Source organism: Peromyscus californicus, unplaced genomic scaffold (genome assembly GCF_007827085.1).
Source record: "Peromyscus californicus insignis strain IS unplaced genomic scaffold, ASM782708v3 Scaffold_16__1_contigs__length_79575227, whole genome shotgun sequence".
Classification (NCBI taxonomy): Eukaryota; Metazoa; Chordata; class Mammalia; order Rodentia; family Cricetidae; genus Peromyscus; species Peromyscus californicus.
Genome location: NW_026294458.1, coordinates 47,301,127 through 47,328,509, shown reverse-complemented (window position 1 = coordinate 47,328,509; position 27,383 = coordinate 47,301,127). Strand labels below are relative to the sequence as shown.

The 27,383-nt window shown below is 38.1% G+C and overlaps 1 protein-coding gene across 7 annotated transcripts in view; it reads left to right on the top strand.

Moving 5' to 3' along the window:
- The window catches only part of Htr1f (5-hydroxytryptamine receptor 1F), a 143,998-nt gene that overhangs the window by 6,966 nt on the left and 109,649 nt on the right, over positions 1–27,383 (top strand). For all 7 annotated transcript variants that reach the window (XR_008218861.1, XM_052740976.1, XM_052740974.1 and 4 more), the window contains exon 2: positions 19,548–19,655. The gene's annotated coding sequence lies outside the window, so the exon portion shown is untranslated. The remainder of the gene's footprint in view (positions 1–19,547; positions 19,656–27,383) is intronic.

Below are 27,383 nucleotides of genomic sequence, written 5' to 3'. Positions count from 1 at the left end.
ACAACTGCTGTTTCTCTTTCCAGGGGAAAAAAATCAGAATCAGATAGTTGCAGGTGATTTCAAATAATGAGGACTCTCTGAAGCCCATCTGTAGAGTGAGAGAAAGCTTTCTTGAGACCTTCTCATTGATATATATATATCAGCTACTGTGATTTCACTCACTCCAAATAAAATGGTAAATATTAAGTATTCTGTATATGAGGATGAGCCCTGGCAGGCTTCAACTCACAGCAGTCCCCCTGTCTCAGCCTTCCAAATGCTGAGATTACAGGCACAAATCACTGTCTATTTTTAACTGTATACTTCTGATGAAGATGTCCCAAATGCTGATACAAACTGCATTATAGTTTTCATGTCTGAATCTTTCATTGGTTCTTCTGAATTTCTCCTTAAACTTGGTGATCTTTTGATATAGAAATAAAAAATAAAATTCCTACCACTGTTAATACTGGAAAACTGATACCACCGACAACAAAACGTAATAAGAAAGAATCTATCAGATAAACATAGTACTTCTGTTAATTTTATTTATGTACTTAGCATCAGCTAAAAGTCTTGACATTAAACTTGACTCCCATTTTTTTAGCTTAAAAGGAAAGACTAGCAGGAGATAAAGTTTCACCAAACTGGAAGTGTACCAGGTGTAGTACAAAAAGCAAGAAAATTCAGGAGAGAGTAAGTTCCCCCCTTTCCCACAGTGTCACTTAGTGTTGTGACGGGGAGTTTTACTAGCAGCACCAATGGTACAGAACTCACATTTGACTGAAGTGTTCCGTCTTCTGTGTATCTATCACAAACCTCTTTAAGATTCAGCTGAAACAACTGGAAATCAAAATAAAGATGACTAAGCATTGTCTATAGGTTCACAATTATACTTTCTTGACTCAAAATTTAAGAATATAAATCACTTACGTCTCCTCAGGGAGACTCCCAGATTTCTTCCTTCCCACGTTCCTTAATTCAAGTCCACCGGTCTACCTCTGTGCCCCTTGAATCTACTCTACTCTCCTGAGCACTCATTACTGAATTTAAGACTCTTGTTTTTTTTTTTTTTTTTTTTCTTTCATGGCAGGGTTTTTCTGTTTGACAGCCTTGGCTGTCGGGGTACTCGCTTTGTAGACCAGGTTGGTCTCAAACTCACAGATTCCCCTGCATCTGCCTCCCAAGTGCTGGGATTAAAGGGTTGCACCACCACCACCCAGCAACCCAGGACTCTTTTAACGCCTTTCCTAGTCACCTCCCTGAATTGTGCCTTGCCCCCATGGATCCTTTTCCCAAATCACCACAAAATTAATTTTAGAATTAGTGCTGACCTATGCTTACAATATTTAGCTACAGTACCTTGCCTGCCTGTCGAGTGTATCACAAACACACTGTCCCTCTGCCCTGTAGGGCCCTCTCCATCCCTCACTCAGATCTGTTGCCTATCGTGCCAAATTCTTAGTCATTTGCCAGAACTATGATGTCCTTTGTCTCCCCTTCCCCGAGCACTTTCTTCATCAGCCTCCCGTCTGTGAACCGCTCGTGAGCATCTATGCTGTACTATGCTTGTATTTTATTCACTTGTGTACCCCTTCTTGCCAGTTAGGCCAGCGAGTTCCGGCAGTGAGGGACCGAGTCTTCTGATCTTGGTGTCAGGAGACAAAGAAACACTGAGCTCTGCACGGAAGGGAAACTGTCAACAATCTACATCGCTGACTATGCCACAGCTGGTCTAGGGTGGGAGTGATTTCCTAGAAACCTCCTCCATTTTTCCTCTTTCTCTCTGCAGTGGTGACTCTCTCTGACATTTCAGTTCTCTCAAACTCGTTCATAAGATTAAGAGAAAAAACCCCAGAAGCTTCATCACACGATCTTCTGTGCCTACCATCTCCAAGCCAGATGGCCAGTTCTGTTATATAACAAAACCTCAAGAGAAGAAAATTTCATAAACTCTCTCAATAACCCACTTTAGTGTTCTAAAGCCTTTATATCATTCATTCATATATAGATATAGATATATTTAAATGACATTGTCAAATATATAGCTGACAATTCTGTAGTTCTCATCTTTTTGAAATAAGAATATGAGGCTACATTTTTTTACATCAATATTTCATCTGTTTGGAAATAACTTTAAACAAGAGTAAACAAAATATTTCAATTAAATAAGGAGTTACTAATATACTTCTTTTACAAATATATAACTTTCTGCTTTACCCAGAAGTCTCTGCCTATAGTTAAGCTTGTTTGTTTATTACTTTTTATCTTATAAATAATGCATTAGTGTACTAGCACTCATACTGAGAATTAATAGAATAAAAGCTGTGGAGAGAATTTCGTGTAAGTGGAGATTAGTACATATACATTAAAACAGTCAAGGTTTGTGTGTCAGCATTTTATATTTAAATTTCTATTTTATATCTAAAATGACCTTGCAGCATTTTATAACTATGTTTTCATCTGCTAATACTTGGATTTTTGAGACATTATTAAAACTTTATAAAATATATAACGCATAACTTTGTTTTCTAGTTAGGCTTGTAAGCAAGATTTCTGAGTACTGTATTACTTACTTCTGAAGAGACTAGCCTTACCTTCAAAAGCAAGTTTCAAAGGATAACAGAGAATGAATTAGCTACATCTTCTTGAGGCTTTTCTTAAATGTTTACAGTAATAAGCTACAGGTTTGAAAAGTGGTCCTGTCCCTGCTCTGCCTGCAGAGTCTCCAGTTCAGTCCCTGCTACACAGCACTGATAACTCAAGCATCATTTTGTTCTTCTTTGGAGTCCAGGCAGCTGTGTTGGACAAGTCAAGGACCCTTCAATCTTGATCATTCTGGCTGAAGTAAAAGCAGTGGCGCCTTCTCCGTCACCTTTTATAACTTAGTGTCGGTTGTATGTTCTCAAGGGTTTCTATTTTGACAAGAGACGCCCAGAATTTATGTGGTCAAAGAATCATTTTCTCTAAAATTCATCTGTGTCTTGCTCTTCCTTAGTTCCTGATTTGGTTCAAACTGTCATCATCAATTTTATGAAATATTACAGGCAATCAATTTTTATTTTATAGTTGTAATCTTAGGAAGGGCCTTCAAATTAAGGGTTAAAGGTTGGACAAAATTTGTCTAAAAGAAATTTACCAAGACAAAGCTCAATTCTATGCAAATTGTTCTTCCCCCCAGTCTATTCTCACATTAGAAGTAAATACAAACTCTTACTGAACATTACTGCTACCATGTGGCCTGGGGAAAAACCTATTAAAATTGCTGTATTCTTTTAAAAGCATGTCACACTGTTTTTAAATTGTAAATAAGTAATACTGCCCAGACTAAGGGAAGCTCCTAAAACTGACGTCACATACAGGAATGTGATGTTTCTCTGGAAACAACTAATCTGTTGCACTATATAAGTATGTAAAACTCCAACTGAAAGGTAAGGAAATATGTGCTTTCTGAGAGAATGAGTTTTTGTTTCTGTGGCATACAAAAGTAGTATCAGATCCCCACCACTAAAAGGGAACCCTACCCCTGCCCTGGATACAAAGCAACTGTATAACTGCACGAAGAATTTAGAATTACACTACCTGTGAAGCCTTGAGGACAGTCAGTCATAAGATCTTGAGAAAAATCCTGTTTGGCGGGTTCCAAAGCTGCATCCAAATATACTACTACATTTTGTCGTCCCAGCAGAATGGGCTTAATTATCTTTGCTTTACAGAAGAGGGGATGTGATTCCAAAGACATTAAATGGCTCACCTCACAGGCAAGGGTTGACAAATAGTTAAACTTGGGACATAATTTAGCACTTCAACTTGGTCCGATCACCTTTTTTGTTTGTTGTGTGTGTTTAAGCACTTTATTTACTGAGATTTTACTTATTTTTATTTTATTGTATGGATGTTATTGTTTGCGTATACATCTGTGCACCAAGCGCGGACAGTACCTTCTAAGGCCAGAAGAGGGTGTCAGATCTCCTGGAATTGGACTTTCAGACAGTTGTGAGCTGCTGTGTGTGTGCTAGAGATTGATCCTGGGTTCTCTGGAAGAGCAGCTGGTGCTCTTAACCACTGAGCCATCTCCCCAGCCCCTCCAGTGACCTTTTAACTAGAGATCTGTGTTACCCTTGAAACTAGATTATGTGAGAGAATATGTATCCTCCTCTGCATTCAGTTTTACTATGTGCTTCATCAGTTCATCGACTGTTAGATGTAAGATAATGATGAGGGACCAGGAAGATGTTTCATTCAGTAAGTTTACATTACAAACATAAGGACCTTGTGAACTCAGGCTTTTTCTTTTTTTCTTTTCTTTCTTTTTTTTTTTTTAAGACAATGTGGTGACTTAGTTTGTAATCCCAGTAGTGAGGAGGCAGAGACTAGATCCCTGAGGCTTGCTGGGTGGCCAACCTAGCCTGTTTGGTGAACTCCTGGCCAAGGAGACACTGTCAGAAAGGAAGGAAGAAAGAAAGAAGGGAGGGAGGGAAGGAGGGACAGAAGGATGAAGGGATGGAGGGAAGGAGGGAGGAAGAGGGGAGGGAAGAAAGGTAGATGTCCACAGCATGTGCACACACACACATACCAAGCAAGAGAGCAGGGAGGAGAGAAGAGAGAAAAGAATTGCCAATTCTATGCTTCAACCCCCCCCCCCCCCGCACATTGTTTTCTTTTATGTTAGTCACTTTATATGCTTCCAATACATGAAATGTGATTTTATTCAAACAGCGTTTGCAGAGAACATGAATATATGTTTTAAAGGAAAAAAAATTAAAATCTTCATATTCCTGTGAAAGCATCCTCATGGAAATTGAACACTACATTTTTTAAAATGTTTTGCTGATGCTGAAAAATCGCATACTTCAATTTTTTGAGACTGCTGTTACGTTTTCAATGGATTACTTCTAAGGCTGAGAGTACTTTTATGATCACTCCAATTTGTCCAGTTTGACTTATTTGGCAGTTTTGGTTTGGTTTGGGTGTTTTTGCTTATATTGCTCTAGCTATTTATGTTTTCTCAAACTTTCTTACAATATTGTCCCCTTTGTTGAGCTCCTTGTTTGAGATACAGTGAAAGGACCTAAGCTTAAATTATGTCTTTTAATTTTGTTTTTACTTTAGTTTAGTTTTATGAAAGTTTACCACTTTCCATGTCAAGATTACCTAGATGTTCATGTTTTGATGGTGGTGTTTGTTTTTGTTTTTTTTTAATGCATCTGACACTATCATATCCGATTAGCACTTAGTTTGATATTTTTGTTTCTGGCAAGCTCCCATCTATCCCAAGCTGGCCTCAAATTCGCTATGTAACTGCATTAGTCTTGGTTCTCTAGAGGAACAAAATTTATAAAGTGAATCTCCATATATATGTATAGAAAGGAGAACTATGAGAATGGCTACATTCTGATAATTGTTGGTCCAGCTAGCCCAGCAATGGCTGTCTACCATGAAAAAGTCCAAGAATCCAGTAGTTGTTCAGTCCACAGGGCTGAATGTCTCAGCTGGTTTTCCATGTATGCCGGAATCCTGAGGAAGTAGGTCTAATGCCAGTGAAGGAATGGACTTGCCAGCAAGGGCAAGCAGGCAAAGAGAGAGAGCTTCTTCTTCTTCTGTGTACTTTAATATAGGCTGCCAGCAGAAGGTGTGGCCCGGATTACAGGTACATCAGCCCACCCAAGATCTGGATTAGAAGTGGATCTTCCCACTTCACTGATTGAATTAAGGAGAAAAAAATCCCTCACAAGTGTACCCAGCCATCTAGGTTTTAGTTAATTCCAGATGTAGACAAGATAACAACCAAGAACAGCCATCACAGAAGCAGAGGATAACCTTAGACTCTAAATTTCCTGTGTCCACCTCCCATGTGCTGGGGCTAAAGGCACACACCACCACAACCAGCTGCTACTTTGATTTTGTTTTGCAAAAAAAGTCATCCCTGTCTTCCTCATACCACATCTTTCAAGATTTTTGTTTCTCTCTTAGTATGAGATTGTCATATATCAAGTATTTCTGAAGTGTTCCTTAGCAATATTTTTGTTTTATGTTCTAAACAATGTAATTATATTTATAAAACTAGTCTATCAGAATTACTATATACACATGATTCTCAGAAATAATAATCAAATAGTTTACCACTGAAGCTCACTTTGTTGTTTTTATTTTCTTTACTCTGTGTGTGTTTTGTTTGAGGCAGAATCTAACTATGTTACCCAGTCTTACATTACATTCCTGGGCTCAAGTTTAAGGTGATTCTCCTGATTTAACCTCCATTTTAGTTGGGACCACAAGCACACCTCAATTATGCTTGATTCCAAAAGTGATTTTGAGGACACTATTTAAAAGATTTGCTAATTTTCATTTCATGTGTTTGAGTGTTGGCCTGCATGTATGTATATGCATTACATGTGTGTGGTGCCTTTAAAGAACAGAAAAGGGCATCAGATTCCCTGAAACTGAAGTTACAGATGACTGTGAGCCTCCATGTGAATGCTGCGAACCCAGTCCAGGGTCCTCTGCAAGAGCAGCAAGAGCTCTTCACCACTAAGCCATCTCTCCAGCCTCAGAAACTATTTTAAATCTCAAAATTATGAGATTTTCTGTTTACATGTTTTCAGTTGCTGCTTGACCTTACTAAATTTTGACCAGCATAGCTCTGAAAGGCTTAACCAAGATTTCCTTTGTGCTCACACAAGGCTAATTTTGATAAGGTTCCGTTACACAGCTGAAAGACAGTGGCATAGATACTGAGTGACAACACTGAAGTCCAGGATTCCACTCAATAGTTGTCATCTTATTTTACATGGTTGAGCTACTGTAGATGCACTATGTACATTAAAGTCACTTTCTACTGTGGGCAGAGATTTTCATCAGGACTGCTGGCCCCCAAATAATCACACAGAGACTTTAATATTAATTGTACATGATCAGCTGATAGCTTAGGCTTGTTACTAACTAGCTCTTACATCTTAAATTAACCCATATTTCTAATCTACACTCTGCCACATGGAAGTACCTTTTTTCAGCATGGCATAGTCATCTTGCTTTTCTCTGCAACTGGCTGAAGATTCCATGACTCTGCCCTTCTTCCCCATGCTCCCTTTTTGTCCTCAAGTCCTGCCTAACTTTTACTGCCTAGCTGTTAGCCAGTCAGCTCTTTTTTGACCAATGAGAATAATACATATTCACAGTGTACAAAAAGATTGCTCCACAGCATTCTACAATTGTATTTACCTGTGTTCCATTGGTCCTATCTTTAACTTATAGCCAATTGTCTATTGTATTAATAATGAGGCATTTAAAATTCATGATGCAGCTTCCTATGCAAAATTTACTTCTTATCCAGAATTCATTCATCTAAGATCAGCTTAAATTAGTTTTTTAGCCTTCTCTTCTTTAGGTTTGCTTAAAATGTGTTGGCCTAGGTTACTTTACTTTGGGATTTTTCTTATATACAAAATATTATTGAATTTTATTTGTACTCAAGCTGGATACAAAATTTCATCATTTTTCCATTGTGCTGGATTAATTCAACTTTGATAATAATTAGCTACTATAAGTATCAGATTCCATTTCACCTAGACCAAGCAACTTTCAATGTTTTCTTTGGAGGGGGCAAGGAGTAATGTGATTTTCTTTATTCTCTCGGGTGAAAATCCATTTTCGAAATTTGCACTTAGAGTCAAATACAACTTATATAGCTTCTCCTAGAAATTAGTTTAGGTCCTTCTATTTAATTCCTTGTGATTTCTGAGCTCCTGTAGCCTATCAAGAAGTCGAAAGAACAAAGAGTTACAAAAGCACCTTTCTTAGCAAAATACCTTCATCTATTCTTTTTGTTGTTGTTGTTGTTGTTGTTGTTGTTAACATCTTTCCCACATTTTACTCACAGGTGCCTAGTCTGTGTGAGGCCAGACCACACATTTCTTTGATATTAGCAGCCTCCCTATGTTCTAGGCAGACAGCAGACCCAGGAATAATTCTTCATTTTCCTCCCATTTGACTTGGAGTTATTGTTTTAGCAGTTCCCTAGATGTGACTAGTTGAGTTGCCAGCATGGTTATCACTCATTTCCCACATTTCAACCTTTTGGAAGGAGATGAATTTATGTCATATTTCTACCCCTGCACTTTCCATTAAGCTGGCTCAGACTATTTCCAAACAAAGCTTCCTGAAAGTTTGGTCAAGAAGATATCAACCCTAATTTCTTCAATGACTCAGTTATTTCCTCCTTTACTCATTTATAAGTTACTTCAGTATAGATTAAGATGGATGAAGTATTATACCCAATTTTGGAAAGTCCCTGGATTGCAGCTTTTAACATAGTTTGTGTATCATAAGAAGAAGGGGAAGTGGGAACTTCACACAGAAGTTGTTATTTAAGAATTTAAGACTGTATGTGTGAATATTGAATGCATTTCCTGAAACAAATATTCTACCAGGTCTTAATAGTAGAATATTAAAATATTCTCTTGCTCTCTTCCAAATAATGTCTTTCTTTTTAAGGTATCATTGATCCATAGAATACGTACTTGTAAAGAATTCTGTTCTGAGACAATTCGATTGACACAATTTTCATCATTGTTCACAACAGCATCTTACTTCATCTTCCATTAGATTCTTGTTTAGGAACTGCTTAAAATTAGACACAAATGGTGCTCCCAAAACTGTAAATTCTCCAATACTCAGGCCATCCTGTCAACCCAACTTTCACTTTTAAAATTACTGAGAGACCACAGGATCAGAAAATGATCTCTTTGAAACCCAGTACTACCATCTACTATATACCTTTGGCAAAGGTACTTTATCTAATTCTTTGGGCTTTTTTTCTTGGTTATAAAAATTATAAATATTTGGTAGCCAGGCAGTGGTGGTGAATGACTTTAATCCCTGACCTTGAGAGGCAGAGGTAGTCAGATCTCTGTGTTCAAGGCTAGCCTGGTCTACAGATGGAGTTCCAGGACAGTCAGTGAAATGCAGAGAAACCCTGCCTTGAAAAACAATTATAAATATTTGGAATGTAGAACATGTTTTTGAGATATACATTTAGGCTGCTAAGTAAAACTAATATAGATATATAAATTGCCTCACATGACAACTTGGATGAGAATATTTAAATATATATTATCAAATAGTTAATATACTATTGTCTGCTATATTCCCTTGCTGTATAATAAGTAGTTCTACCGACTTTACTGCTTTTGTCTCATGGAAATGCTACATCCTTGGACAGATCACTTCATTAGCCCTCCCTTCTCATTTTGTAATCATTATTATACTCTGTTTCTATGAGATCCACATGTTCAGGCCTAATTGATCTATTGGTAAGACTCTAAAATATCAGAACCATGTAGCAAACCATGTGATGATTTAAATTATAATAAATATGAACATATCTGGCATATAAACAAGCTATAAATTATTTTGTTTTGGTTTCTGTATTACTCCTTTCTTTCTTCCTGTCCTTACTCCTCAGAAATTTGTAATGAGGTCGGAAGATGGAGCATCATAGGGAAAGAGATTACCATGAGTTCAGCGTTTATACACCTGTGCAGACACCTTAATGATTCCATTATGTAGGAGGGACAGTTTCAGAGACATGTAGACACTTGAAAGGAAAGTCATACCAAAATTCATTTTCCATTCTATCAAGGGAAGAGAAAACATGGTCCTTGTTCATAGAAGATAAAATTGATGAGTGATTATACATGGATGATATAAGGTTATATAAATTACCACTCTAAACCCAAGCATGATTGTTAAAAGGAAAATCCAAAATCTCTGTATCATGTCAGAAGAGCCAACTGATATGGGACAGAAGAAAAAAACAAAATTAAGAAGCTACTCTATTGCTACTAATCTCATAATTCTTTGGTTTTATTTTGATTCTTTAAAACTTTTCTTAAGTTATGAATATTATATCAAAATTATGAGATTAATATATTTTTTTAATTTTTGTCATAATACCAATGATCATATAGAGTACTAATTCTAGAAAAAAAGGTTTAATCTAGCCTCTTGTACATGATTTGGGGTTTGATTCTCTATCAGTTTTCTGCAGTGAACCATGACCACACCTAACAGTGACTTTGAAGTCTCCAAAAAGGTGATGAGGCCCCACAATGATGATTCCATCAGTATGATGATAATACCACTAAGCTGACAAACACCACCCAAAGATGGGCTTTGGACTACAAACTGTTCAGAACAATTTCAAGATGGCTAGCTGAGATGATCCAGCCTCACAGACCACTCAAGCAAGGACTTAAGACAAGCCCTGCATTTTCCCATTATGCAGAGACTGGACAAATGATACAGCTAACTCTCCCAGGAGTTGACAACTAACCCAAAAATTTCCTTTTCAGGATTTCCTAAAGATGCCTTAGCCCCCAGACAGGAGGAAGTAATTTTAAGAACATGACACCCAGATTCCCAAGAGGTGGGATGAGAGGTTTTTGTTCGTTGTATGGGTTATGGATAGTTGTCATTGTTTAGGATGGTTGGTTACAAGTTGGTATCATTAATGGTCAGGGAAAAGGCTAAAAAAAGATTAGATTTAGGATTCTTGTTTGAAAAAAAGAAAAAGAAAAAGGAGGATATAGATATAGTATAAAAGGGTAGATTATTGGATCTACTCTGAAAAGAAAAAACGAGAGAATGTGGATATAATAAAATAAAAAGGTAGATTATTGAATTTACCATGGGAAAAAAAGATATAGAAATGATGGATAAAGGATAGATTATTGAATCTACTCTGAAAAGAAAAAAGAGAGAATATTGATATAAGATAAAAAGGTAGATTATTGAATCTGCTTTTAAAAGACAACTAATAGTTTTAAATATTTGACATTGGATTGGATTTTTGTATATTGCATATAAATTATGTATATTGATACAAATTTGAGAATTATTTTGTTAGAAAATAATGTACATGTATTTTTAATCTTGTTCAAGCTATTGTATCTATACAGATCATTTAACAATGTAAGGCAAATTATTAGTCCTTGAAATTTATTATTACCAACTAGTTAGGATGTACAGAAATGAAAGTTAGTAGGTAGTTAGTACAACCAAACGTGTAGTCAGATTAGGTACTTTTCAAAGTCCAACAGATATATTTTAGACAGATGGGTCATCTTCAAACACTTCAGAGATCTACAGAATATGGCATTTAAAATGTTTTAATAACATAGATTCTTTTTTTTATGACTATGAGATATGTCTGTTCCTAGCAGCATCAGTCTACTTCAGAGAAGATGATGTTCATCAAAGAAACTCCATGGGGAGTTTACTTTCTTTGTGGGAAAAGTTAGCCACTGGGCAAGAAAATGCCCTTGCCTCGACTACTGACAGTATGCTGTCCAAAATGGACAAGCAGGACACAAAAGAAAGGAATGCCGAATCTTTCCAAGACAAGGTAGTAAGGCCCTTTTGAGAATCCTGTGTCACAGATGAGTCTGTCAGATGTTCTAGGCCTGTAGGCCAAAGGTGGATGCCTCAACATTGCAGAGAAATCTTGGGTGACTATCCAGGCAGCCAGCTGTTTCTGTCATTTCTCACATTATTTAGAAGTCACTTGTTTGCACTTCCTGCTTACTCAGTTAGTGTTATTTCCTTCTCGGGTCTCTGAAGGAGTTGAAGACTAGATAATTATAATTATAGTTTTCCTTGTTAACTAATTCAGAAAAGAAACTCAATAAAGACTGTAAAGTATATAAGTTTGAAAGACATCAAAAGATAGTTTTCAGTTCGTAATATATGTTAGGATAGAAAGTGAATTAAGTACAACATTTTGGACTCACCAAAATTGGATAAATATTGGAGTATTTTCTCTAAATCTGTCAAATGTTATTGGACTAGACATTGTTAATATAATTCTTGACTGTATATATTATACATACTTATTGTATATAGTTTTCCTATTAGGAATAACCTTCTTTTATTATTTTAGGCAAAAAAAGAGGGGGGAATGTGGTGATATTCTGTTGTACCCTAATAAACTTGCCTGATGATCAGAGGACAGAGCCAGCCACCAGATTAGACATAGAGGTCAGGCAGTGGTGGCACACACCTTTAATCCCAGCACTTGAAATCTCATTTCTTTGCTTGGCACACATACCTTTAATCCCAGGAAGTAGTATGGGCAGGGCAGAGAAAGTTATACAAGGTTTGAGGAAACAGGAACTCACTCTCTTTTAAGCTGAGAATTTTGTAGAGGTAAAAACTAGTGGCTGGCTGTTCTGCTTCTCTGATCTTTCAGCTTTCACCCTGATATCTTGCTCTGGGTTTTTTTTATTAAAAGACCATCTAAGATTCAAACAACAACTGAAGACATTGAAACCTTTAGAAAAGAAGAACAATATGATAATAAATGTACTTTACTACAGTTATTAATTTGCTATTAAAATTCTTAACTTAGGGCACAGCAGAAGTTGAAACTATTGATGCCAATGGACACCAAAGAACTATCCTTCACATTGCATATTTGGTGTCCTAGCAGCTTTCCTTATTAAAGGAAGAATGACATCTTCAGGATTTTATTCCCCTAGTTAAAATGTACTAAAAGAAAGTATAATAGAAGGCTGATATCCAGAATATATAAAGAACTCAAGAAATTAGACATCAAAATGCACAACAGTTCAATTAAGAAATGGGCTATAGAGCTAAACAGAGAATTCCCAAAAGAGGAAGCTCAAATGGCTGAAAGACATTTAAGGAATTGCTCAACATCCCTAATCATCAGGGAAATGCAAATCAAAATGACTCTGAGATACCTACCACCTTACACCTGTCAGAATGGCTAAGATCAAAAACCCTGAAGACAGCTTATGCTGGAAAGGATGTGGAACAAGGGGAACTCTCCTCCACTGCTGGTGGGAATGCAAGCTTGTACAGCCACTTTGGAAATCAATATGGTGCTTTCTTAGAAAATTGGGAATCAATCTCCCCCAAGACCCAGCTATACCACTCTTGGGTATATACCCAAGGAATGCTCAATCATACCACAAGGACACATGCTCAGCTATGTTCATAGCAGCATTATTTGTAATAGCCAGAACCTGAAAACAACCTACATGCCCTTCAACTGAAGAACGGATAAAGAAAATGTGGTACATATACACAATGGAGTACTACTCAGCAGAGAAAAACAATGACATCATGAGGTTTGCAGGAAAATGGATGGAACTAGAAAAAATCATCCTGAGTGAGGTAACCCAGACTCAGAAAGACAAACATGGTGTGTATTCACTCATAGGTGGATACTAGATGTAAAGCAAAGGATGACCAGACTGCAACTCACAACTCCAGGGAGGCTACCTAGTAAAGAAGACCCTAAGAAAGACACAGGGATTGCCCAATGACAGAGAAATAGGTGATCAGATCTACATGAGCAAACTGGACGTGAGGGGGAAGTAATGAAGGGCAAGTGTCGAGGGAAAGAGAGCTTAGGGGAGCGGGAGGTCCCAGCTGGATCAGGAACAGAGTGGGAGAACAAGGAAAGAGATAACATGATAAATGAAGACCCCATGGGAATAGAAAGAAGCAAAGTGCTAGAGAGGTCCCCAGAAATCCACAAAGATACCTCCACAGTAGACTACTAGAAATGGTGGAGAGAAAGCCCGAGCTGACCTACTCTGGTGATCTGATGGCCAAACACCCTAACTGTCATGATAGGACTCTCATCCAATGACTGATGGAAGTAGATGCAGAGATCCACGGCTAAGCCCCAGGTGGAGCTCCAGGAGTCCAATCGGCAAGAGAGAGGAGGGATTATATGAGCAAGAGATATTGAGACCATGATTGGAAAAAGCACAGGAACAAATAGCCAAACTAGTAGAAACACATGAACTGTGAACCAATAGCTGAGAAGCCCCCATGGAACTGGATCAGGCCCTCTGGATAAGTAAGGCAGTTGATTAGCTTGAACTATTTAAGAGGCCCCCAGGCAGAGGGACCAGGACCTGTCCTAGGTGCATGAGCTGGCTTTTTGGAACCTAGGGCCTATGCTGGGACACTGCTCAGCCTTGGTGAAGGGAGGAGGGGACTGAACCTGCCTCAACTGAATCTACCAGGCTGAACTGAATCCCCAGGGGAGTCCTTCCCTTGGAGGAGGTGGGAATGGGGAGGGATTGGGAGGAGGGCAGGGGGACATAGGAGGAGGGAGGATAGGGGAATCTGTGGCTGATATGTAAAATTAAATTAATTATAAAATTTTTTTAAAAGTGTAAAATAAAAAAAAGTATGCTGTCCTTTCTAATATACAAATCACAAGTTGGCCAGGGTAATTATTGCAAGTTTTCATTAAAGAATAAGTTAACCTAAGTGCTTTGAAGTACATTACTTTGCATTATTTTTTCAGCTCCACTTGCAGATAATCTGCTGGGATTTTAAACTTGGTAGAAAGGCATGATTAAGAAAAAGATAAGTTTGTCAGCAAGCAATCATAACCAAGAAGGGGACTTAACTGGAGTGACTAGGAGGTGTAGCACTCCCGTCTTTTTGTTATTATTAAACTTACCAATATCCTCCAAACAATCATTAGCCTCTACCCTACATTATCCCTGGGCAGCTTTTGACTATAATTTCCTGAAACAATTTCTTCAGTTCTTTCTAATTAGTTTCTGTGACAAAGCTCTTTTGATCTTTCTGACATTTTTAAACTCTTCTTCTCATACTCAATATAATTTGATTTCACTCTCACAGTACTTCGAGACCAATGGGGTGTGGTAAAGGAAGAGAGTTGAAGAGTGACGAAGCCAAATGTCCCTAACCTAATGTTAGCACTCATCACCATCTGGCTTCTCCATTTCCAGCAACATCTCTAGACAAGACTCATTTGTGATCCTGATTTCGATTTTCTCAGTGTAGAACTTCTTAGCAATCACATCGTAAACAAAACTTTCCCAGAGTCTCTGTAGATTTTAATTTTTTATTGTGTTTCTGTGGCTCTTATCTGTACATTTATGGTTGAATTTACAATTATGTATTGGTTCCATGTGAAAATAGTTCCCATTTTCACTATGCCATGAACTTTCGAATCTCAAAAGACCATGCCTATGATCCTATGTGTTTAGTGAATAAAATAGGCTTTTTAAAGAAAAATCAACAAATGCCCATTTTATCACTAAATGAAATTTCAACAAATGCTGACTAATTCTTAGTAATATCTTGGTCAAGTCTCTAAGCTTTGTGTTTTGTTTTGTTAAAGGACAATAATAAGCTTAATGATAATAAATTAACTTTATTTTTTAGTCATTTAGTATTTTATTCTATAAAGTAGAAGTATTCTGATGGTTCAACAGTAGTTTGGGTTTGTAGATGAACCAAAGCTAAAAATAGGAGAAGAAGAAGAAGAAGAAGAAGAAGAAGAAGAAGAAGAAGAAGAAGAAGAAGAAGAAGAAGAAGAAGAACCTCTAACATATTGGTTCTGAATTGTCTTCTTATAAATCATCTACAGGGAGCCAGAACACTGGGAATGTTACAGATTAGGTGACACCAGGTTATGGCAAGTTACTTCTTTTGTGTGAAGATTAACATAGAGAGAACTTAATTATCATGCCATGAAGCTGCCCTCTTTGGGAAATTTGGCCATCATCTTTGTAATTCTGATTTCTCAGGAGCTCTTATAAACAGCTTAATAACTGCTTGGTGATGTGGAGTGTAGCATGGATGACTCTACCTTTATTTTTAGCCTAGCCCATTGGAGCACAGTGTAGAAGCTTAGTCTAAAACAGTGACTCCCATAAGTTTTGTTTAATAATTTATCTTGAAATGGGAGATAATAATTTTTGCATCACCTTTCCACTTAAAATCATATCATTTTTGTTTTTCAACAAAAGGAATTTGATTACAAAATTATTTTGTAAATGTAAATGCATTAATAGGCCAATTGAACATTATGAGTCTGTTGCTTTACTGAAGTAGTCAAATATGTGCATTTGTGCATGCATGCACACATGCATACACACACACACACACACACACACACACACACACACACACACACACGGAATGAAATGAAGTGTGATAAATTAAATCAAGAGTTCCTGGATTTTTTTTTTCTTTTTTTTTTGGTTTTTCGAGACAGGGTTTCTCTGTGTAGCTTTGCGCCTCTCCTGGAACTCACTTGGTAGCCCAGGCTGGCCTGGAACTCACAGAGATCCGCCTGGCTCTGCCTCCCGAGTGCTGGGATTAAAGGCGTGCGCCACCACCGCCCGGCGAGTTCCTGGATTTTGAACTTTACTAATTCCTACATTTCCCAACACATAAGAAAAATACCATCCTCCTTAATTTGGTAGTCTCTTGTTTGAGTACTCTATTTAATGTGATAGCTTTTTCAATCTCCATTTATCATTATTATTCAGTTAGATTTTACATTCCTGAAAGCTGAGAAATACGATTCTGTATAGGGTGTAACGATATAGTCACTAAAAAAACATCTTTGATATTGACAGGGACTACTTATTGATTATAAACAAGACAGGAAGCAATAGAAAATCTTTATGCTATAAAAAAAAATCAATTCTTCATTCTAACTGCATTTCAAAATTCCTACACGCAGGATTTGCATGTTAACTAGCAAAGCTTTATGAATCCCCAGTGATGGACCAGTTGAGAAGGCTTCTCTTGCTACAGTGCTGAGGGCTCTGATTATGAACGTGAGCTAAGCAATGCTTTTGGAAGCATTCTGCACACTGAAAGGCATTATAGACAGTGCATGGCCAGAGCCTGGCTTGTCCTCTCTGGCTGGCAATTTTTCTGGTGATGTCACTCCCAGTGACACACAGAAAGTTTAAACAGAAAAAGTTAAATAAAACAGAAGCTGAGATTGCCAACGTGCTTTAAGCGTGTGTCAAAATTCTTATCACTCACTGACTTTGCAAATGCTGCCTTGGTACTGTTGCTCCTGTTGCTGATGCGTGCTAAATAAAGCACGGCTCTGTCAAATCCAGGAGAGTTGAGCGAGAGGTATTCATCGTCTGAAATGGAACTGTCAAGCACGAACTCATCGGAACCTTCAGAAATGGCACTCTACTTTTCTGGGATCCTAAAAAGTAGGCATTAAAGGGAATAAGAAGAGTTCTTGTGGCTTATTCTTGGTTGTGCTAGAGAAATCCATCTATCCATGTGGTGAGGTCCTGGGACCACTGCATGTATTGGTTGCTGCTCATTTGAAGAGCTCTCAATGATAGACACTGGCAAAGATGTCAAACGTCCCAATGAATGAGCCACAATGCTGTGAAGAACTGTACTTAATATATCTGATTAAAAAAAAACAACTTTGAGTGTGTTTTTTTTTATTGACATTATCAATTAAGTAGACAGAGAGTTTGTGGTAGGAACATTCAAAGTAGTTTTCCCTCTGTGACTATTGGTTTATCTCACATGGGTTTAACCAATCACATCAACAATATTCAGGGGAAATGTGGCTGCACTATATTCTCACAGCCTCTTTCCTTGTCATTATGCCATAAACATAACTAATTACAGTGTAACAGTTATTTCTATAGCATTACATGTCAATGATAGATAGAAAGATGGATGATAAAGATGATGGATGGATAGATGGATGGAGGGATGGATGGATGGGTGGATGGATGGATGGGTGGATGGATGGATGGATGGATGGATGGATTTATTAGTACTAGCTACTGTGATTTAAAGGCGATTTTAAGTACACTGCATGAAGTGCATAGGTTATAGGCAAACCTGACACTACTTTAAATAAAGAACTTGAATATTCATGGATTTTGGTATGTTCTGTGAGTCCTGAAACAAAACTCCTTGAATACCAAGAAATAAGTGTGCTTCTTCCACACCAGACTGTACTAAAGGAAGAGAGACAATTGAGACACTTCAGAGCATCACTATTTGACATAGCAAGGTTGCATATTTCCTATGCATATGGAAAACCTAGAATATATCCACATTGACCCTCCTGGCAACTATCCCACCCAGGGAGGAGGCAGCTCCAACACCAGGGGAACTGGGAAGAAAGAAGGAAGGAGAAAGGGATGATGACTCAGATCTAAGTATCTTCCTAGAGAGACGGAGCCACAGACTGAATCTCTGAGTGACAGCATTTTTGAGCTCATCTGATGCCATGTCTCAGTTCCCCACACCTCTTCTCTGTTCCTACCTCTATGTTACTATGCTTTTCTGTTTATGTGTGCCATAGGCACCATCCAGTCTACAGGGAAACCAGTGAGAATAAAGCCTAGAGAGCACATTTCAGGAGACATTTACTCTCAGGGTTGTGTGAGGGCCTCCTTAAACTTTGTCCTCGAGCCATGAGTTTTCATTGCACCCCAGCAGGCATCAGCAGATGAGAAGGAATGGTACACCTAGGCAGACTTACAACTCATCCCTTACGCTCTTCAGTAACTTGACCAACTTCAACAACTAACACTTCATTGGGGAACTTATAAACTTGTGTGTTAACTACTCCTTATTTTGTAAACTTGGGCCATAAACTCCAGCAAAATATCCTTCCACATCCTCTTACATGTGAAACAATAGAGTTGACTTTTACATTTGACTACTGTAAACAGCTCAGTGAATTGTCAGTATGAAATGCATACTGTTTTACTTCACTAAAGTATTCTGTAAATAAAAAATCATAATATTCTTACTAATCAAATGACATGAAACTTAAAGGAATAAGTTGCATATTGAGAAGTATTTTTTAACTTTAACTTGTATGGTTTTGTCCATTTTCCTGAAACCTAGCAGTATGCATACATGCACTTGAATTTATAATCTAACTGGTGCAAAATGCTCTGATTACTTGGCTTAGTTCTTGAATTATTGGCATATTTATGCCAATAGTAGTATATTTTGCTTATTTTTATGAGCAAAATCAAACCTGTATAAATAGACCTTCTACATGGAAAAAGACTAGGAGATTTTAGTAAACTATATCATGTTGGCTATCATCCCTTTCATTTTCTCTTCTTTTTCAGCCATTCAGCAGTACCATTATGCTGCAATTTCTTGTTAAAATTAGTGTTATATGTACATTATTGCTATCCCACGCTCTCCCCCTTCCAGTTCCTCCTATGCCCTTCATTCCTTCTCAACTTTATGATTTCGTGTGTGTGTGTGTGTGTGTGTGTGTGTGTGTGTGTGTGTGTGTGTGTGTAACCTGCTGAGTCTATGAGTCTATTTAGGCGCTTTTCCTATGTATATGTGTTTAGGAACAATCAGTTGGGATTGGATAACCTACTTAGTTAGAGGCATGACTAAGATTTACAGACTTGAAAAGCTGTGGTATATATTATCGTACTTAGGTTTTGTGAAGTTTGTTTGCATCTTAACTCAGGTTACTTTAAATTTAACTCGAATTATAGTAAGTGTGACTAAGTCAAAATTCATTGTAAGCATTTATGACTGTGTGAAATCAACTAATTCTCCTACAATTGAAGATAACATCCATGTGATCCTTTCTCTTTTTTTGATTTCTCAATGTTTCACTTTAAAGGGTGTTTATTAGTGAGAAAGAAGAAAGGGCAACAATTTATTATGAGTGGGAAATTTTCAGAAGAATAAAAAGAAAGTTGTTTTCTGTTGTTTCTTTTTAGGGGAAGCTAAGTTGAAATGGAATTGTCCTGGAAACAGCTTGCTAACTTCTCACAAGATCAGGAAGTGAAGTGAGAATGAAAACCAACAGTTGAACCCATCACACCACGGTAAGCGTTCTTAGAAGTGCATCAGGGAGAAAAAATAAGCTAAGAATTGGTGAAAATGAAAAAAATACAATATCAATATCAAGAAACCAGACAAAGTAATGGGGAAGGGATTAGGAGTGGTGTGAATCCTGCTCACGGTGACAAGCAATGCTGTTCACTAATAGGTTCTCTTAAAGTAAAGTAACATGTTAAATAGTTTATTCCAAGCCAAATATGAGTGACCAAAGATTCAAGTTACATTGAATGATAAATTCCACCATGGAAGATGTTCTGTGAACTTTAAAAAAAATCACAGAATAAAAGAAAGTCATAATTCCATGTTTTATCAATCACATCGGTGAGACCCTCCAGTAGGATGGAGTCTCTTCTACAGGTCTCAGATGGTGTCTTTGGCTGATTGCCCTCTGAGTCACAGTCGACGGAGCTTAGAGGTCATCTGGACTTACTGATACAATTCAAGAAGTTTACACAACATTCGTAAGAATGTTATGCCAGACTCAGAAGTTAGCACACACAGCTGTTAGGAGACTAACAACGACCAAGAGCATTTTGAATCTCCACTTGCAACATTGCTTCTCTTCGTAGCCACGATGCTCTGCTTATCCAATGTTAATCAGTCTGTAGGGCCTTTGATACAAATGCAAGGGGCTGGAGATGAAGTTCAGTGATACAGCACTTTCCTAGGATGCAAAAACACTGAATTATATACCAAGCACAGCCAAAGAGAATAAAAATAGATAAACAAGTCGTTACTTTCAAAAAATTACAAAGGGGCCAGAGAGATGGCTCAGCAGTTAAGAGTGTGGTCAGTGCTGCTCTTACCAAAGACAAGAATGTGGTCTCCAGGACCCACATCAGATGACTCACAACTGCCTGTAACTCCAGATCCGGCATATCAGAGGCCTTTAAACACACACACACACACACACACACACACACACACACACACACACACACACACACTAAATCTTAAAAAAGTTTTTTAATAACATTAAAATATGCTTTACATAAGAATGGTGGCTCATTCTGTAATCGCAGGACTGGGGAGGTTGAGACAAGAGGACTCCCTTGAGTTTAAAACCAACTGGGTCTACAAAGTGAGTCCTGGTAAGACTGAGCTGCAGAGGGAGGCCCCACCTCCAAAAGAAACAGAAGATGATGATGTAGATGGGACTCCTTCCAAGAAGTGCAGGTTACTCTTCATCAATGTCAGTAATCTTTAACAGTGAACAGAAACATGTCAGCTGAAACCTACTAGAAGAAAATTGGGGAGAAACTTGGAATGTGGCTATGGGAATATTTGGGTGAGTGTACATAAATTATAAGAGTGTATTTCATGAAATGTTTATAGAAAATGAAAAGTGACATAGCACACTGTGTGAGGAAGCTAGCCTACAGAATTTTAAATTTAAGAGTCTCATCAATAATCATCATTTACAAAATCTAGTTTGTCATTATTTCAAAAGATGGTAGTTAGCCTTGATGGAATGAAAGCTCAATTATAGGTCATATCTTCATGTGACTTCTCAAAGGACTCTGTTAAGCACAACCATTGTATGTGGTGCTCATAGTGCATACTGCCCATGGCAAGGAGATAATTCATAGCATATCTGTGATTTGCAGCCAGTCCAACCTATTTACATTGCCTGTGATCTAAATGTGCATAAGAAGTCTAGTGGTATGGTACATCCTTAGCTTGGGAAGACAGGTTAGGAGTCCTACTGTTCTTGTACTGGTATCAAAACAGTTCTATTAGACCCCTGCTGGATGATGTCAATCAAATCAAATTAGCTTTTCAGGATCTGTTATGTTTATTAGCAAAATGGTCAAGATAATATTCACCTACCAAACCGTACACAGTTGTTTGGATTCATTGAATATTGCTCTGTAAAGAAAGCTTTATATATGCATATATTGCTATTATTTATTTCATTGTTGTTTGAGGCAAGAGCTCACAATATAGCTCAGGATAGCCTGGAACTCAGTATGTCACCTAGGATGACCTGGCCGTTAGGATTAGGAGTTTGTGCTTCCACATCCAAATTTATGCACATTATTATTTTTTAAAAATTAGTGCTTTCTAATCTGAGGGTCACGGATGGCCCTGGTTAAAGTAACCGTGTCACAGTACAAAACCAAAGTCATGAAACTCAGACAGCAGCTGCTAGCGAAGGTGTGGGGGAGGAGGTTGGTCAGGATGGATGGGAGACAAGAGCTAGAAAGAGTAATCAGAACATATTGTGCACGTTTTTGAAACTGTCAAATAGCAAATCTCAAATAAAAACAGTGCGACCTTAGAATAATTATGCTGTCCTATACATACTTTAACATATGCCATCTAATGTAAGCTCCCATTACAGTTCAGTGATGGATGGCCAAATTGTGCTGTCTGTGACAAGTATCTTCAACAGCTTCCACTATCATAGTTTTCTTTATTAGATTTGGTCTCATTCCAGGGGTCCTCATTCGACCTGGAATTGTCTATAGACAGTTTTCGTTTTGTAGTGTGTTGCTCCTCATTGTGGCAGAGATACTGTTTCTGACCCTAGACTGTCCTGTGCAGTCAGCTTCTCAGCTTATCTCATTTCTGAAGATCTATGCATGGTGGATGCTTCAGGCCATCTTCCACTCTTTCCCCTTGTTCTCCACACTGAGCTTTACCTAATTGGACTTAGGGTTAAAAAAAAAAATAAAAATGGAGAAGTCCATGAGATTTGTACCTCCAGCCCTTAATCTGCCAAACTTTCTGGATTTAGATATCAAACTATGCAGTTCCTGCTGTATGTCTAACCAACACAACAAAATAAATATTACCAAATCAGCTTCTCCATCTTCCACCTCAACTCTGTACTGCTCAAATGTAAGCACAATTTTTACCACCTGTTTCTCTGTTTCTTGGACCTTCGGCCCATCATGAAGTCCTATTGGTGCTACACCAATATGCAATCCTCATCATCTTTATAAAATATCTATCTGGATCTCTGGCCCCTATTTCAATTCCATCTCATAAAACATGCAAGTGTTTCCTTGTACAATGCATCCCTTTAGTGAATCATATTTATCTTTTAATCTATTATCGCTCACTTGCCAGTAAGGAATTGTTTTTGTTTTTTTTTCAGAAACACACCTAGATCAGTGTAAATATATATTTAAAACACTCAATTATAGTGGGAAATGAATGAATATATAGCTTTCATAAAATTCCTTGAGCAGAAACAGGCCTGAAATGTGTTGGGAATCAGCCTGGCAACTGTGTGTGATCATCAGTATCCTAGCTGAGGAGATGGATACAGGTGTGTTTTTGTAAATAGGTTCTTTGTAAAAGCACAATATTTATCATTGTTTTTTCACTACAAGTAGTCTCTTATATTGATTTAAATAAGCCATTTTGCCTGTTGTCAACTACAGTTAGATGTAGAAGAATAAACGCTTTGGTCAGCAGCACAAGGCAGTGCCTTGGTTTCTGTTTTGAACTGTCCATCTCTAACTACCCTTCTGAAATCGTATGCTTGAAAATACTTTTTTGCTTCCTCCCACAGTGAAACAATGGTGTTCAGACCAATGATAGTGATAGGAATAAGTATCAGTACGTCAACTTATTCCAATTTGTGTCACAGCGAGAGCAGGCGAAAATCTGTCACAATAGTAGAAGGGCTATCCTTCTGCATCGCTTCTTATTTGCCCTAACAACTCTTTGACAATAGACATAACAAATAGACTCTCCAGTGTGACTTACATGTCTCACCAGAAAAGTAGAATGTCTTTCAGTACTTAAAATACTGTTTGATATAGTTAAATGTTGTTAAATCATAATTCTCAAAGATGATCTGACCTCACAGGTCATGAATTTGTAGCCCATCATATTCTAGGTCCTACAATAAATTAATGACAAAAAAGTGTGCTATAGTAATATTTGTGGCACCTCCCTACCGCATCTAGCTATAGTAATATTTGTGGCACCTCCCTACCGCATCTAGCAGTTATTAAAATGCATCTCATTATTTCCAGATGAGATTTAATCACATGGAAGTCGCTCCTCCTCTCATATTTCTATGCTGCTGACAGCTCCTCCTTGTATCCATCCTTTCATGCCGGAAGAGTCACTCCTTAATGTCTGCTTTGCTTCATGTCATATATCAAATGAGTCACTGCATACTCTCAGTTCTGCATACGAAATGTCTCTGGCATCTCATCTCCTTGCTTTAGCATCATAGCCTCATTTGCAGATGGAGGAGATTTAGCCTCAAAGAGGTACATTGACTTGGCTTCTGACTGCATGGTCCTCTGATATAAAACCAGAGAGGGGCCAGCCTAGTGCCAGGTCCTAATGCTTTCTCTCTGAAAGGTAGTGGGAACTGGAAATGGTCATCTTGCTTCTGTATACTTGGTCACAGAGCAGCCACTTGTGGCAAGATGTAGCTAGAGTTTTCCTGCCTGGCACACAGTCAGGACAAATCTCTCTCACCTGCCAGTCCCACAGCAGCTCAGACCCAACCAAGTAAACACAGAGACTTATATTGGTTACAAACTGTATGGCCGTGGCAGGCTTTTTGCTAACTGTTCTTACAGCTTAAATTAATCCATTTCTATTAATCTATACCTTGCCACGTGGCTCGTGGCTTACCGGCATCTTCACATGCTGTTTGTCATCGCGGTGGCTGGCAGTGTCTCTCTGACTCAGCCTTCCACTTCCCAGCTTTATTCTCCTCCTTGTCCCGCCTACACTTCCTGCCTAGCCAATGGCCAATCAGTGTTTTATTTATTGACTAATCAGCAACACATTTGCCATACAGAACATCCCACAGCACCAAGAGATACAACCAAAAGAGAGTCAGTTTGGATGACAGAAAGGCACAGCTTCAGGCTCCTCCTTGGTTTGTTCCAATGGCATGACCCTGGGGGAGGGGGTTCACATTTGATGTTGAGGTGATAATTCAAGTGGCATAGAGGGGTTGTGAAGACTAAATAAGGTCCCATGCCCTCAAAGGTGCTAGCTGATCTGTTTGGATGCTCCCCAGAACATCGTGTCCTGCTCATATTCTCTTACCACTTCTAGGCATCGTCAAACGCACCATCAGAACTATGCATGCTCTCCTAGACCTCTGGCATTACCATTACATGGGGACCAGGAATTTCCTTATTTTTCAAACAGTGCAGTGAAACCTGGATGAGGCTTTATGCTGTGTCTTAGGGTATCTGTTTGTCTTTATGGTTCTCCAGATCTTAATTCTCCAATACTGTAAACTCCTTTGCTTCATGTTATTTTTATTTAGCAACTCCCCTTGAGTCATAACTAACACTAAAAACTTGTTTCTTACTTACCTTTCCCCTCTCTGCCCTCTCATTCTTTTGTGAAACCAGCTATTGCTATACATTGAGGTGATAGGTAGGTAAACAGACAGACAGATGGATGGAAAGAGACAGACAGACAAATATAGAAACAGAGATATGTATCCTTTCTCCTATATGCTTACTTAGTCTTCTCGTAACATTCTCAATGCCCTGCCTGGCCAGTCACTTTAATTAGAATGCTTTTTCTTGCCTGCAATTCCAGTAAATTCTCAGTATTTCTAAAAGAAGTCCTCTATAGAAACTGCAAAACTTGCCTTCCCCTCCGGAAGTCTGTGTTTGCTGGCTTAGTGTTCCCAGTGCATACTGATATGTCTCTATAAGTATGTATCTTGTCTTCATACATCTGTCTTAGTATCTGCCACATAAATTCTCTGAATGGGTAACAGTGTGCCTGAAGGTCCATAAGTAAGTAATAAATCATGGATGCTGTCATCATTATCCTTTTTGCCGTAACTATTTTTCTTTTTCTAGACAGTCACATTCTTATCTGAACTATCTTTGTCACATTGTGTTATTTCTTTGTATTTTGTATGATAAAAAAAATTAATTTTTATGCAAGCACTATTTTCAGATAATCCTGAACACCAAGACTTAAAAACTTGGATGAATACTTGAGTATATATACCCTCATTTGCATGAAAATCACATTCTGTAATTAATATTTCAAGCTGAGAAATTTCAAATTCCTTGTAGAAAGAAAGACCTTAGCTAAATTAATCATATTTTGCCAGTTTGTTGAATAAATAAACTGGAAAGCAATCCATCATAATGTGAGCAACTTTCAAAATAAACATTTAAAATTGCTTCCCAATGTTCTTTTGTATCTCAAGTTGGTGGCCAAATTAAATAAATAAATAAAAATGAATATGTCCTACTACAATGGCCCTGAGAGAGACTCCTTACATGGAAAAGCATGAGGGATCTAAGCACAGTTGGCATCTGCTGATACGTGGTCTTTCCCTTCTACAGCCAGGCAAGGAGGTGGCAAGCATTCACAGTAAATTCTACTCCTAGCACAACAGCTGAGCTATCACAGTCTACACAGGACCTACTTCTAGGAGATAAGGCCAGACAGATCAGTAGTTAAAGCCTAGCCAGCTGGTTTCTGGGGTGGGTCTAGAGAAGAGCTGGGATTTCCTATGGTTCTGTCTGGGCAGAGGACAGCTAGTGACTGCTTTCCTTCCTGCCTGATAACGTGCTTTTATTACACACATCATGAGAACAGCCTCATAACTTAACGTCCATCCATCTCACAATAATTTGATGGTATGGAATATATCTTTTCACTCTCTGTCTTATATATAAGTTTTCAAATCCCAACCTTGTTTAGAAAAGAAAAAAAAAAAAACTTGACAAAGTAGGGAACTTGTCCTTCCTGACAGGTTGAGCTGCGAGTGTCATTCAGGTTCTTTTAGCTAAGCATAAAAATATATTACTATCATGCCTTGGGGAAGATAAGAGTATTTTTAGCTTCTTTCTATTGCTTTAGAAGAAGAATTTTCTAACAAATTCAGATTAAAGATAAATACAACTCTTAATTATCTATAACAATGGGGAATAGAAAATTAGGATCTACAGATAATCCAAAATTCTATTTTAGGAGCATATTAAACATTTGCTCTGAATGACCATTTTCACTTTGCTTAGAGTGGAGAATTAATTCGAGTTCTTTCTGTGATTTGTATTTATGGTAACTCTTCCCTTAATGATGGCCAATGAAGTGGACACTGAGTAGCAAGTAGCTGGAAGTGTGTAACCAAAAAACCAAAGACTCGAATCATCTGCAAGTAAATCTTCACTTGGGTTTTCCCACAGTCATAGCCCCTCTAAAATAGACGAATTCCAAGAGTTTTATGCATTCTGTGATTGAGTCCATAAGAAAGGCAAGAAAGCATTGCCACTCCGGAAGAATCGAGCCGTATTTTGGTCAGCTCTACTTCACATTCAGCGTCATCAAGAACCCATATTAAGAAAATAGTGATACTGGAAAGATAGGTTTGAGGGTTTGGGGAGATGTCTCAGTGGGTAAAGTGCTTGCTCTATAAATGGGAGGCCTAAGCTGAGAGGCCCAGCCTCCTGTAATAAAGACCAAGTGCGACAGACAGCATATGCCTGTAATCCCAGGACAAGGAGGCAGCAAAAGAAGCATCCAGGGAAGAGAGGTGAGCTCGCTACCCAGCCAGACAGGCCAATCAGTGAACTCCAGCTTCAGTGAGAGACCCTGTCTCAAAAAACAATCATAAAAATGATGATGATGATGATGATGATGATGATGATGATGATGGTGATGGTGGTGGTGGTGATGAAGATGGTGATGATGATGATGATGATAATGTCGGAGTAATAGATGAAACCACATGACATTAACCTGAGAGT